This window comes from Heterocephalus glaber, unplaced genomic scaffold, assembly GCF_053883595.1.
Source record: "Heterocephalus glaber isolate CG9 unplaced genomic scaffold, H.glaber_assembly_v1.0 deba00001586, whole genome shotgun sequence".
In the NCBI taxonomy this organism is placed as follows: Eukaryota; Metazoa; Chordata; class Mammalia; order Rodentia; family Bathyergidae; genus Heterocephalus; species Heterocephalus glaber.
The window spans coordinates 4940692-4952946 of record NW_028258364.1 but is presented as its reverse complement, the minus strand read 5'-3'; the positions used below and the strand labels follow the sequence as shown (position 1 = coordinate 4952946).

General features: G+C 32.9%; 1 long non-coding RNA gene across 1 annotated transcript in view; it reads right to left on the bottom strand.

Moving 5' to 3' along the window:
* Nucleotides 1–5829: 5829 nt before the first annotated feature.
* LOC147823397 (uncharacterized) overlaps nt 5830–12255 on the bottom strand; it is a 196996-nt gene continuing 190570 nt past the window's right edge. Inside the window, exon 9 of the long non-coding RNA XR_015443900.1 lies at nt 5830–6672. This is a non-coding gene — a long non-coding RNA (uncharacterized LOC147823397). The remainder of the gene's footprint in view (nt 6673–12255) is intronic.

Sequence of the window (12255 nt, the reverse complement as noted above, 5' to 3'; positions counted from 1 at the left end):
AATGACATTCATCATTGAAAATTTGTACCTTTACATAATCTCTCTTGGTTCTTATTTTTTCCCCATTCCCCTGGCCTCCCTTCAACCTCTCCATCCCTCCCTATTTACAAAGATTTTATTTCCGTTTTTTCATTGTCTCATATTAATTCCATTCCCTTATTTCTTTTCCCCTACCTTGAAGCGATACTCTTACACTAGAAGTGTAAATAAGGACTAAAAGGTATAATAGATAATGTGAAATAGGAAGAAAAGGAGCAAAGTAAAAGATATATTGTGATTAACCTTCCTCAAAATACTCACCCTCACTGTGAACACACTTATCCCATCATTCTTGGCACTTTTTGAAACAGTTCTGGAAGTCTTTCATGAATGTCTTTGGTTACACTGCCATGGCTAGCTCAGTGTCCTGAAGTGATACAAAATCTTTACCTTTCATGATAATTTTGGCTTTGGAGAAGAGCCAGAAGCTATACAGTGCCAGATCCAGTGGATAAGGTAGATGAGGACATATGAAAATATTTTTACAAGCCTGCATTTCCATTGGATCACTATGCACTGTATTTTTGATCACATCTCAAAAAGATATTCACAAAAGAGAACATCCAGAACCACTACAAAAAGTGGAAATAGCAGTGGGATAACTGTATTGGAAGGGATGTGGAGTATTGTGATGGGGATTAATCTCAATGTATCTTTTACTGTAGTATTTATTAAAACCGTCACATATTTCAACAACAATTTGTATGTATAGAATGTACAGTAGATAGAGAATTCTCATTATGAAATTTTGATGTTGACTGTTAAGCCCCAGTTTAATCTCTTTCAATGACTGGTGATGTATAGAAACATTTGGATCATGAGTGACAAGATAATAAAAAAGGCAAATCAAGGAGGCCACTTTCTATTTCTGCTGGGAGAAACAGAATGCCATGTGAACTGGCATCTTAAAATAAATGTGCTTTAAAAATAACTTGCAGCCCTTCCTAAAGACATTAATTTGTTTGAAAGCACTAAGAGGTTTTAAGAAGAATTTGTTCTCCAAAACCATCTGTTCCAGTGCTGTTGTAGAACACAGTAAAAGCTCAAGTCATATGGTACATCTGAGTTTAGCCATGCAACCAGTGGCCTCAAATCACCCCACTTCCTAAACTGCATTGTACTCTAAGGTTTTGCTTAACATTCAAGGGAATATTCATTTTTTCCTTTTCTTTTCTGTCTTTTCTTTTCTGTGTGTGTTACCTAGAATTAAATGTAGGGCTTTAGCACTGAGCTATATCCCCTGCCCTTTTTCATTTTCTAATTTTGAGACAGTCTCACTACTTTGCCCAGGCAGGAATCAAACTTGGGATCATCCTGATTCAACTTTGAGTGCTTGGATTATAGTTGCATACCACAGCACCTGAATTATTTTACTTTTCTTAATTTACCTGACAAGTTAAAAGCACAATTCAAAAACTTTCAGGAAATTTTCTCTGGAGATAATGCAGTAAGCAGTAAATCAATAGGCATCATTGTACCTGATAAGATTAAGGTGAATGGGCTTCCACAGAATGCTGGACATGACATTGAATGACAGTTCATACAGAAGATAGACATCAGAGAGACAGAAAACAAAACTGGTAAGCCGATAGAAAACTTATCCACCTCTGATGAAATTGGCAAGGTTTTGGCCATGATTTCAGAGTTCTCAACAGCATGAGAAGAATTATTTCCTGGAACGCAATCATAATTTAGGAAGGAATACATCACAAAACCCTAAGGGAAATACCCTCTTCTCTAAGTCGCAGTATTGTCACTCCCTCATTTAACCATCAGCAAGGTAACAGACCATAAAGGTTAATTACATATGTTAAATTGATTGTGCTAAGGGATGTCAAAATAACTGGTGAAACATTATTTTTGAGTGTGGCTGTAGATGTTTTTCAGAAGAAAAATCTTCTGAATAAGTAGACTGAGTAAAGAAGACCCACTGTCATCAATATAGATGAACATCACTCAAACTGTAGGACCTAATAGGGTAAAAAGTTGAAAGAGGGATGAATTTCTCTTTCTCTTTTTGAACAGAATATCCATTCCTACCCTCCAACTTTGAAGCTCCTGGTTCCTGTGCATTCACATTACATGTCTTATACCATGGGCTTCCTTGATTTTCCAGCTTGAAGATTGTGGAACTTCTTGGCATTCATAATCACATAAGACAATACCTATAATCTATTTATCTATCTATCTCTATCTATCTATCTATCTATCTATCTATCTATCTGTCTATCTATCTATCTGTCTAACTATCTATCTTGTATGGGTCCTGTTTCCCAGGAAAGTGCTAATATATGGACTATACAAAAATCATCAAAATTTGGCAAGGTGGGGAAAAAGGAATTTCCACAGTCATTAAATCAAAGCTGTTGTATATGCTTATTCAATACATTTAACAAAGCTTAGAACGATGAATGGGTAAATGTGATGATTCCTTAAAATCGACAGCTTGGGGAAAGTCAGTTTAGTATAAATTTCCATGGTTGTTATAACAACAGTGTGGCTGCTATACAAAATGGTATGGAGGTTCCTCAAAAACCATCATATGCTTCCATTGCCGTATGATGCACCAATCTCACTTCTGGATATATAGCCAAAGAAATTGAAATCAGAATCTCTTAAGAGGTATCTGCATTTTCATGTTCATTCCATGTCTTAGTCTGTTTTCTGTTGCTATAGCAGACTGAGTGATTTATAAACATTTGATAGAAATTTACTTGGCTTACAATTCTGGATGCTAGGACATTCAAGAGCATGGCACTGGTATCCAACCTGCCAAGAGTAAGGCCTTCATCCTCCATCATAACATGACAGAAGGGTAACCAATCATATATAAGACAGAAAGAGAAAATGAGATCATATTCATCTTTTTATCAGGAGCCCAATTCCATAATCATGCCATTAATCGATTCGTGAAAGCAGAGCTCTCATGATCTACTCAGCCCCTAAAGGTTTCACATCTTAACACTGTTGTATTAATGGCCATTGAATTTCATCAGAGTTTTGGACTGGACATTGAATCATAGTGTTCAATTTTGAAATTGCCACGCAGCAAGTACAACCACTATAGAAATCATGGAGATAACTAAAAAAACTAAAGCTAAAAATTCTATTTGACCCAGCTATTCCCCTTCTAGATATCTTCCCCAAAGAGTTAAAGACATTGATACAGACATACCTGTGTTTATAGCAACACAATTCAAAATAGCTAAAACTTGGAAGCAGCCTATATATCTATCAGCACATGAATGGATAAAAAATAGGATATCTACACACAATGGTATACTACTCTGCCATAAAGAAAGATAAACTTGAGTAATTTGCAGGAAAATTGATGCATCTTGTTCAGGGAAATAAATCAAACACACATGCTTAAATATCACCTGATTTCTCTTATATAAGAAACCCAAATTATAAATAAAGAGCAAAATAAATGATAGATATAAGGAGGTAAGGGGAGAGATCTTTCTCAAATGGTAAGAGGATCCAGAGATGGAGGGAGAGGGAAAGAAAGGGAATGAAAAATGAAATTAAAATGTGTTATGTACATGTTTCAACTCCACATGAGGAATATAAATATTATGTACTGTAAATACATACAAGTAAAATTTTAAAAGAGAAATCATCATGCCATAATTTACAGTATAGATTAGCTAACTCAGAAACAATGTCAAAACAAAGTCCTATAAGCTCCTTATCTTTATGGGAAATACATGAATTTCAAAGGGAAGCTAAACATAAGAATGACTAGCTTTCAGTCTGACTCATGAAAAAAATGCATTAGAAATTGTCATTTCCAAAGTTACTCTTAAAAGACATTGTTTAAAATCATTCAATTGAATAATTTAATTAGAAGTCAAAATTTATAGTGTAATAAACTGCTAACCCATCCTTCTCTCAAACATAATGCTAGAGCAATGCTTTATCTCTAATATTTACTGGGAAAGCAATAAATACTGAGAAAAAATATTCTGCATATCGGTACAATTATTTCTCCCACTTTCTTTAAACAATAATACATCTGTTTAACATTATGGTTGCTCTGGAATTCTCATTGAAAATTTTTTATACATAGTAGTCCAAGAGCATGTTTTGTTTCTTCTTGATGTATAAGTTTAAATCTACTGTAAACAATGGTAGCTTAGCTTCTTTCCTCTAGTTTTTACTCTTTCTGATAAGTCAAGAAACAGAAACATGTTAAGTGATATGTTAATATATTAGAAATTCAGTTTGTCAGTTATTCCTTCCTCTAGTAATTCTTGTATCTATACAAGACACAAGAGTTTTTTGGCCAGCAATTTTAATTAGTTTGCACACGTGCTTGATTGGACAGGATGCACTAAGTGGCATTGCTATTTCTGTCATGGTTTCTTTGCTGGAAAATGGGACCTGCTTTTTGTGATGCCTCACCATTCGTATCTATTGCCTGAAGAAACCTGTTTGCTTAAATATTGTCTAATATTTCAGTACTTTCACATTGCCTTCATTGTTCATAGTATTTCTCAATTGTACCATCAACTAGTTCTTTCTTTAAAAGATATTTTTAATACTGTAAACATGTTATGATAGGCTTATCAGAGTCAATATGGTCAACAAATATTCAAATCACATTATTTACTTTTGCATAGCATACAAAGTAAATAAAGACTATTTCATTCTAACTTTTCTTGTAAGATTTCACAATTGTTAACACCTCCTTTTTCCTGAAGAGTCAGTGTAAGTTTTTTAAAGCCAATTTAAGTTCTGCAAGTTTTAACAATTACATGGCTTGTATACATGTATAGATATATGACCCCTCTTTAAACTTCATTGATATTGCTTTAAAACAGCAATTTTATTAAAAGTCCTCTGCAAAGCTTCTACCTTTGTTAAGCTTCTAAATTGTGTCTAAATCTGTACTTGTCAACCCATGAAAATGAGCAGTGCAGCTTTATGTTGCTGACATTCAAATTACATTTTAATGTGTTACTTTCCAGGTAATATATTTGGAATAAATTTTGAATAAATGGAGTAAACCAAATATTAAGAGACTGACAATAAATACTATAATTAATAAAAGGGAGACTTAAAGCCTGTGCATTGCATCTCATGGTACCTCCTGCTCTCCAAGTGGTCCTATAAGAAGCTACCTTGGCAGCCATGATGTCAGTTGAAAACACTCTTCAGCATCATGCCATTAGAAGGAGTCTGCACAATGCATCCTTGAGAATTCTTAATAGTCAGAAGCAAGAAATTAAGAGGTATTCTTAAATATTACCTCTTAACTGATTAAAAAATAAATTCAGATATTTAATTTAGTTATTAACCAAAGGGATCTGATTGCTGGTCAGATTTTAGACCAAGATATCTTTTTTAAAATAACAAAAATAAAATGTTATAAAATAACTGCTGCTTAAATTATCTTGAATATCTTTTTCAATTACTTTATGAAATATCACCAGGTTTTAATTATCCCAAAGCAAACAAAATCCACTTATTGTAAAAAAAATCATATGTGTTGGAAATATAATTAAATTTGCTTTGTACATTAGATTTATTATGTTAGTAGATATATCTCTCATTTTTAATTGTTTCATTATTATCATAGTGTAAGATTCTAATTAGTTTCTTATGTGATTTCCAGTATATAATTTTATCAATAGTAACTATTTTTCTTTTTATGTAATGATATTGAAAATACAACATAAAACACCCTCTAAAAGAATGAAATATAAAATGCATACAATCTGAACATACTATGTAATGTTTAGCATATTTGAAAGTACAATTTGATTATACACATATAAAACTAAGATAATTGATTTTATAAGATATTTTTTAAATTTTTTAGACTCTTACAGTTAGTAACTGTGCAAAGTAATTTACAGAATTCATTTTTTCCTTTAAGTAACCTTAAAATTAAGTACAGCTGCTATGCCTATTTTATTTAAATTCAATATGAGGAAAACACAGACTCAAATCTGCTTGTAGCTGAATATATATCATTGTTAAATAAATGTTGCTAGAGTGAACTTTATTAGGTTAAATACGATGGTTAACAATTACTTGGTAGAAGTGTTGTAGTTTAAAGCATTTCCAGGAAACAAAAAGGTAATTATTATTCATCATAATACGTTTCTGATTTCTATGTTTAAATTTCCCTTTGTTCTAATTTTCTTATGCTTTCTATATTGAATCATACAATAAATACATTCTGAGATCACAGACAATTCCTTTATTGAATATTTCTGTTTTGAATTATAATCTACCCAAGAATGGAAGCTAAGGAAGTAGTCTGGGTTGACTGACTTTCCTCCAGAAAGAAAAAGGAAGAAAAAATTCAATACAAATCTAGTCATTCAAAACACCAGGGATTTATGTTCTTTTTAAATCCTGGAAAGAGATGAATTCCATGCCGCATCCCTGGACAGTGTTTGCTTGTGACTTGGACATGGTGCAGATATGAAATACTTCTCTTTAGATGGCAGGGCTTGACTGGAAACATTATATCTGCCAACTCTCAATCACCCATGGACTTTTATTAAATTTGAAAATTAAACAGGCCCATTCCTTTTCTTTCTTCTTACTTTTTTTCTTTTCTTTCTGTTAACCACTTGCCAATTTCACTGCAAAATAGTGCACCATAAAAAGATTTACCTGGAAAAGAACAAAGCAAAATCAATCACTTCAAATCCTGTTAATAGATGATGCTAAAAGGATTTGGTGAGAGAAAAACATTATTTTTCATAATACAAATTTTTCAAGGAAAATTTTGTCATGTTCTGGGGAGTACATAGTTTAGAAAACAATCTTACATTTGAAGTTCTCAAATTTTCTTAAAAGTCAAAATATCAAGCAATATTAAGTGACTGTATAATATTTACGTTTTGATGGAAGTGTAGTCATGCGAGTGTAGTCCATTTTTCCTATATCCTAGCAGACATTACTTGCAATATTTTACTTTTTCTTTGTTCAACAGAGTAATTTTGGCAGCAATGAAGTTTTATGCATATATTATTTTCCAGAAATTTGGCAAGGGTATTATCACAATGAAGTTTCCATTGTGCAGAAATTTAAAGTACATTTTCCAAAAGAGCACAATGTTTAGACACAAAATATATAGCAGAAGGTCTTATTAAAGTGTCTCAGTGAAACTTAGTTTTTTCCCCAAAGAGCTGTATATAAAAGAAACTGGGTTACATATTCATACTTTAATTTTTTTCTAAATAATAAAACAACTTCTTCCCTCTTTTCAGGAGAGATCAAGAGTAACCAGTAAGAATCTACTTTCATGAAAAGACTCCAATTTTTAGCGATGTCAAAGTATTTTTAGGTTAATACCATGTGAAGTTTATCAATAAAAATGAAAAGTCTAGTTTATAATGGTTTACACAATTGTTTAGTAAGGAGACCTGTGTAATATTATACTTTTTAATCCAAATATTTGCATTAGTCACTATTCTGTTATTGGGACCCAGTATCTGACATACACAATTGAAGGAGAAATGTTTTATTTTGGCTCACAATTTCAGAGGACCCAGTCCATGATGGCCTAGCTCCAAGGCAGAAACAACATGGCAGAAACAACATGGAGAGCATGGCAGAGGAAAGCTGATCAATTCACTCCATCCAGAAAATGGACAATGGAGAAAAATCTGGAAAAGAAAAGACCAGGGACTAGATATGGTCCCCAAGGTCACATTCCCACATTCCCTTAGCCTAACCAGACACACCCAGAAGTGTACTTTACTAATCTCCTAGGCAACTTTCAATCAAGATTAACTATTATAGCATCTCTATTTTCTACGTGCTTGATAAGGTGTTAAGTATTGTGATTTTTAAAACTAACTATGGAGCAAATAAGTTACATCCTGTACTGACATCAACTGATAATGGTATAAAATTTATATAATCTAATCAAAAGGCATAGGAATTTAAAAAGGGGAAAATTTTGTGAGTTTTAAGGAGAATATGGTTAAAGAATAACACTACTAAGAATCTCCATTACATCCCACAAATTATCCATATTCAATAGGTTTTCATAAAGTGTTATTGCATGAGTAAAGGAGTGCAAGAGCTGAGTAATATAATCTATATAATTTATCATACAAACTGGAATTTGAGTGTAGAACTTACATGAACCTGGTGAGAAGTTCTATACTGTAATCCACAGCTATATAGGGTTTGCCTAGGTCTGATGAAAACAATAGAATTCAGACCAATATCAGAACCAATTTTGTGCCACTCTTAGAGTATCCTGGTCAATTGTCTATGAAAGACAAATGGTGTAAGCACAGGAATATGGAAGTCTAAATTACTCTCTCAGTCTTCAATGTCCTGCCTTGAAACACTTAAGGAATTTTAAAGGTGTCATAGGTTAGGAAGCAGAGAAAGGAATATGTCTGGAATTTGGTATATAAAGTTTTATGACCTTGCAACAATATGTAATCCTTCTTGTTTCTTTCTTACTGCATTCTTTTCTTATCCTCTTCTGTTTCTCTGCTTCCTCTCTCTCCCCCTTCCCTTATACCTTTTGCAGAAGAGAAAGCAATATTTAAAATTTTACATTTTAAAAACAGTTTCTTCTGATAGTAATGTTTAAGTGAGTGCTATATATGAAAGCATAACCAGGTGTTTTTTGTTTTTGCCTAACTACAGATAAGAAAAACATTCCATGCAATGCAAGTAGTTCAGTCTGTTCAAAGTTCTAGGAAAGCTATTTATTTAAAAACCACATGCCCTGTCTTCAGAGCAGAATCATCATGCAGTTATAGTCTCCTCATGGAATGCAGACCATCTGGGAATGCAACTACATGCCACACCCTTTAGGATCTCCCTGACAGGAAGATGGGGCACATGATGGTGGACTGCTCTTCCACAGCTGCTGGGGCTGGGTCCATGAATTTCCCAATGGAATTCTTTAATTATTTGGCTTTTTCTGGCTTGTTTTCCATAGAGAATGAAACAACAACCAAAAAAAAAAGATGCAAAAGGCTGCTAACACCTGCATACCTAATGTGCTGAGACTGAGGAAAACAGAGGCATTGAAAGTCCCAAAAGCACATGGAAATGACATAATACTGGGAAGCATAAGAGAGTTGGCCAAAAGGAAGTATTTCCAATCACTTTAGTGCTTGGACAGATAAACTGTACAGAGAAAAAAAGGACTGAAAAGTGACTTAATTCTTATTGCAGAGTTCACCCGACACACAGCAAATTAATTCATGTCAGGAGGGCACTGTAGGGGTAATTATATTGGGTCACTTTGGTGTATTTAAATTCTCTCTTCAAATAATTATCTGTATGCATGTGACTCAAACAAAATTGTATTGGACTTATGATTTATGGTGGGATGTTACATTTTCTACTCTTCTAAACAAATTATCCAGAGAAATATAATATTTTTGAGATTTTCTTTTCCAACAAGATAGTATTTAATCTCAAAATATGTATAGTTTTTTTTTTAATGTTAAAGTTTTATAACCACTTTAAAGCAACTTCTGTTAGCTCAAGCCAATCAAATTTTAATCTGTTACTAAAGAGAGTGATTTGAAAATTCCCCCTGGAGAGGGAACATCACAAAAGAAAAGGTACTCATATGCCATAGAAAATAGCAGATATAAAGTCTTACTCTGAGCTAAAGGAGCATACTATTGTACACTACTGTCATCTAGAAATTGATTTGTTGAGTCTTTTCACAAAGTGAAAAGCACTGTAACAAGTTTCTCTTTAAAATAAGTACATTTGCTGGGAATTTAGCTCAGTGTCTCCACCGCCCGCTGTGCAAGCACAAGGACCCGAGTTCGATCCCCAGTACCAAAAAATAAAATAAAATAAGCACATTGTCCCCCTGCCTCCAGCTATATATATGTTATACCTTGTATCTAGAGGTTCCCCCCACCAAAGCCTCATGCAGTCATTGGTAGGGCTTTTTTAGAGGTAGCTGGATCTAAAATATGTGATGCTGAGATTGAGGGTGTGTGATTACTGAACTAGTCCATTGATTGGTTTGTCACCCACCCTAAGCTGGGTTGTCTAGAAAAAAGGTAAAATGCAGAAAGAAGCCAATATTGTTATTTGTTGCTGGTTGCTTGCTTGCTTTGCTACTTTCTGCCCACCATGAACTGTTTCTCCTCTGCAATGCTGGTCTGCCATCCCACCCTGCCTTGCAGCCAGTTGATTAAGGACAAACCTCTACAAACTGTGACCTAAATAAACCTTTCCTCCTTTAACTTTGAACTTCAGGTATTTTGTGTGAGCAACAAGGAAAGTAATTAAGACAATATGTACATATATTTTTTGTTGTTGTATTTTGTTTTGTTTTGTTGTGATGGAGATAAAACCCATGGTCTCATGCATTTGCTAGGCATGCACTCTACCACTAAGCGATATCCACAGCCTTACATATATTTTTTATCAATAGATTTTATGTATTTTTACTTTTGATTTTTTAAAATCATAATTTCCAAAAACAGTGCTCAATATAAAACTGGCATAATACAACCAAGTATATAAAAAAGAATAAAATATTTGAAAACCCTAACATCAATAAATGAACACAGGTAGTATCTGAGGAAATATCTATTTGGAATTCTCACAATGTACAATCCAGGCATATTTACTGTCTCTATAACCATCAGTACATAGATTGACAGAAAGCCTGATGGAATCTTTATGATTAAACAACTATATTCTACAATTTTTAAAATTTCATTCAATATTTTAATGTCTATAAATAGAAAAACTGCATTGCTAATTTTGACGTTTCATTATATACATCCCAATTCCCTCATGCTTTTGCTACCATGGGGTATTCATTTTTCCCCCATCTGATGGGTAAAATATGATATTTCATAGTTTATTGCATTTCTCTGAATTTGGTCAAAATTTTCAAAATGTCAGTGACAATTTGTAACTACTTTTTAGAAAATTACCTGTTCAAGCTCTTGATATTTTACTCTATTTAGTTGTTTACTTAGTTCTTACTGACATTTTTAAGGCTATTTGTGTTTTGTCTTGTTTTGTTTTGTTTTGTTTTTTTCCTGGTACCAGGGATTGAACTCAGGACCTTGCACTTGTGAGACAGGTGTGATGCCACTGAGGTAAATCCCCAGCCCTATTTGTGTATTTTTAACATTAAACTCCTTATATCCTATGTGTTATAAATAATATTACTAGACTTTCACTCACTTTGTAAAAATAATTGTGCTATGAATATGAATAATAATATGTATTTATTATTTTCATGAGTGAGATTCCCATTTTGATTAAAGATTGCTACTTGATATTCAATATATATTCTATATCAACAATATATTTTCTTATATTTTGCTGGGCAAGGAACAGTATCTATTAACAAAGCATTATAAAACACTATGTAGTTAAGGAGGGAGAGACAAATTGAAAAGAGAAAAAGCTACCCACAAGAATTTCTCCCAAATGACATACTCCTTGAATTGTTACTGTAATCAAGCACAAATCCTGTTAACAAGTATCTAACTTAGGGCCAGAAAGTTTTATCACTTGTTAACAACATTACTCTCTTTTCAATAATGCACAACCCTGTGGTCTCAGTCACAATGTTTATCACACTAGCCACAAACTGAGCCTCAAAATAACTGTCACTATAGAATATTTAATCTTAGATAGAAATTTTCATATATAGAATGAAGCACAAAGTAGAAGGGCGATTTACTAGAAGTACTATCTGTATAAAATGCCTGTTACAGTATAGGATGTCAAAAAATATTCATTATAACATTAATTGCAATCAATAATCTATAAAATCAGCAATATTTTACCAATTTTTTAGTACACAGCATTTTAATGTGAAATATTCAAAGAATGAAGAAACAATTTTTGCATAAAACTGAAATATATATATATATATATGTGCAGTCATTATAAGATTGCAAATTTGAAAACCCATCAAAATTTCAGAGCCTTTTATGTTTTTATTATGTTTATTTATTTTATTATTTACACTTCTTGTACAACTTATTTTTTGCAACTATAAATTCTGGCTGATAAACCTTAAGGTGACATGCTGGTACTTGAACATTACCTAATTTTTTTCAATTCTTCTGATAGAGACTGTAACAAACAACAAAATGATCAAAAGTAAAACACCTAGAACAGGAAAACCTTCATTGCCTTATTTCTACATGATGGAGAGTTGGCATACAGTCGTTATATTTTCTGAATGTCTACAGGGACTCTTTTGTTTTGGGGTACACTAAC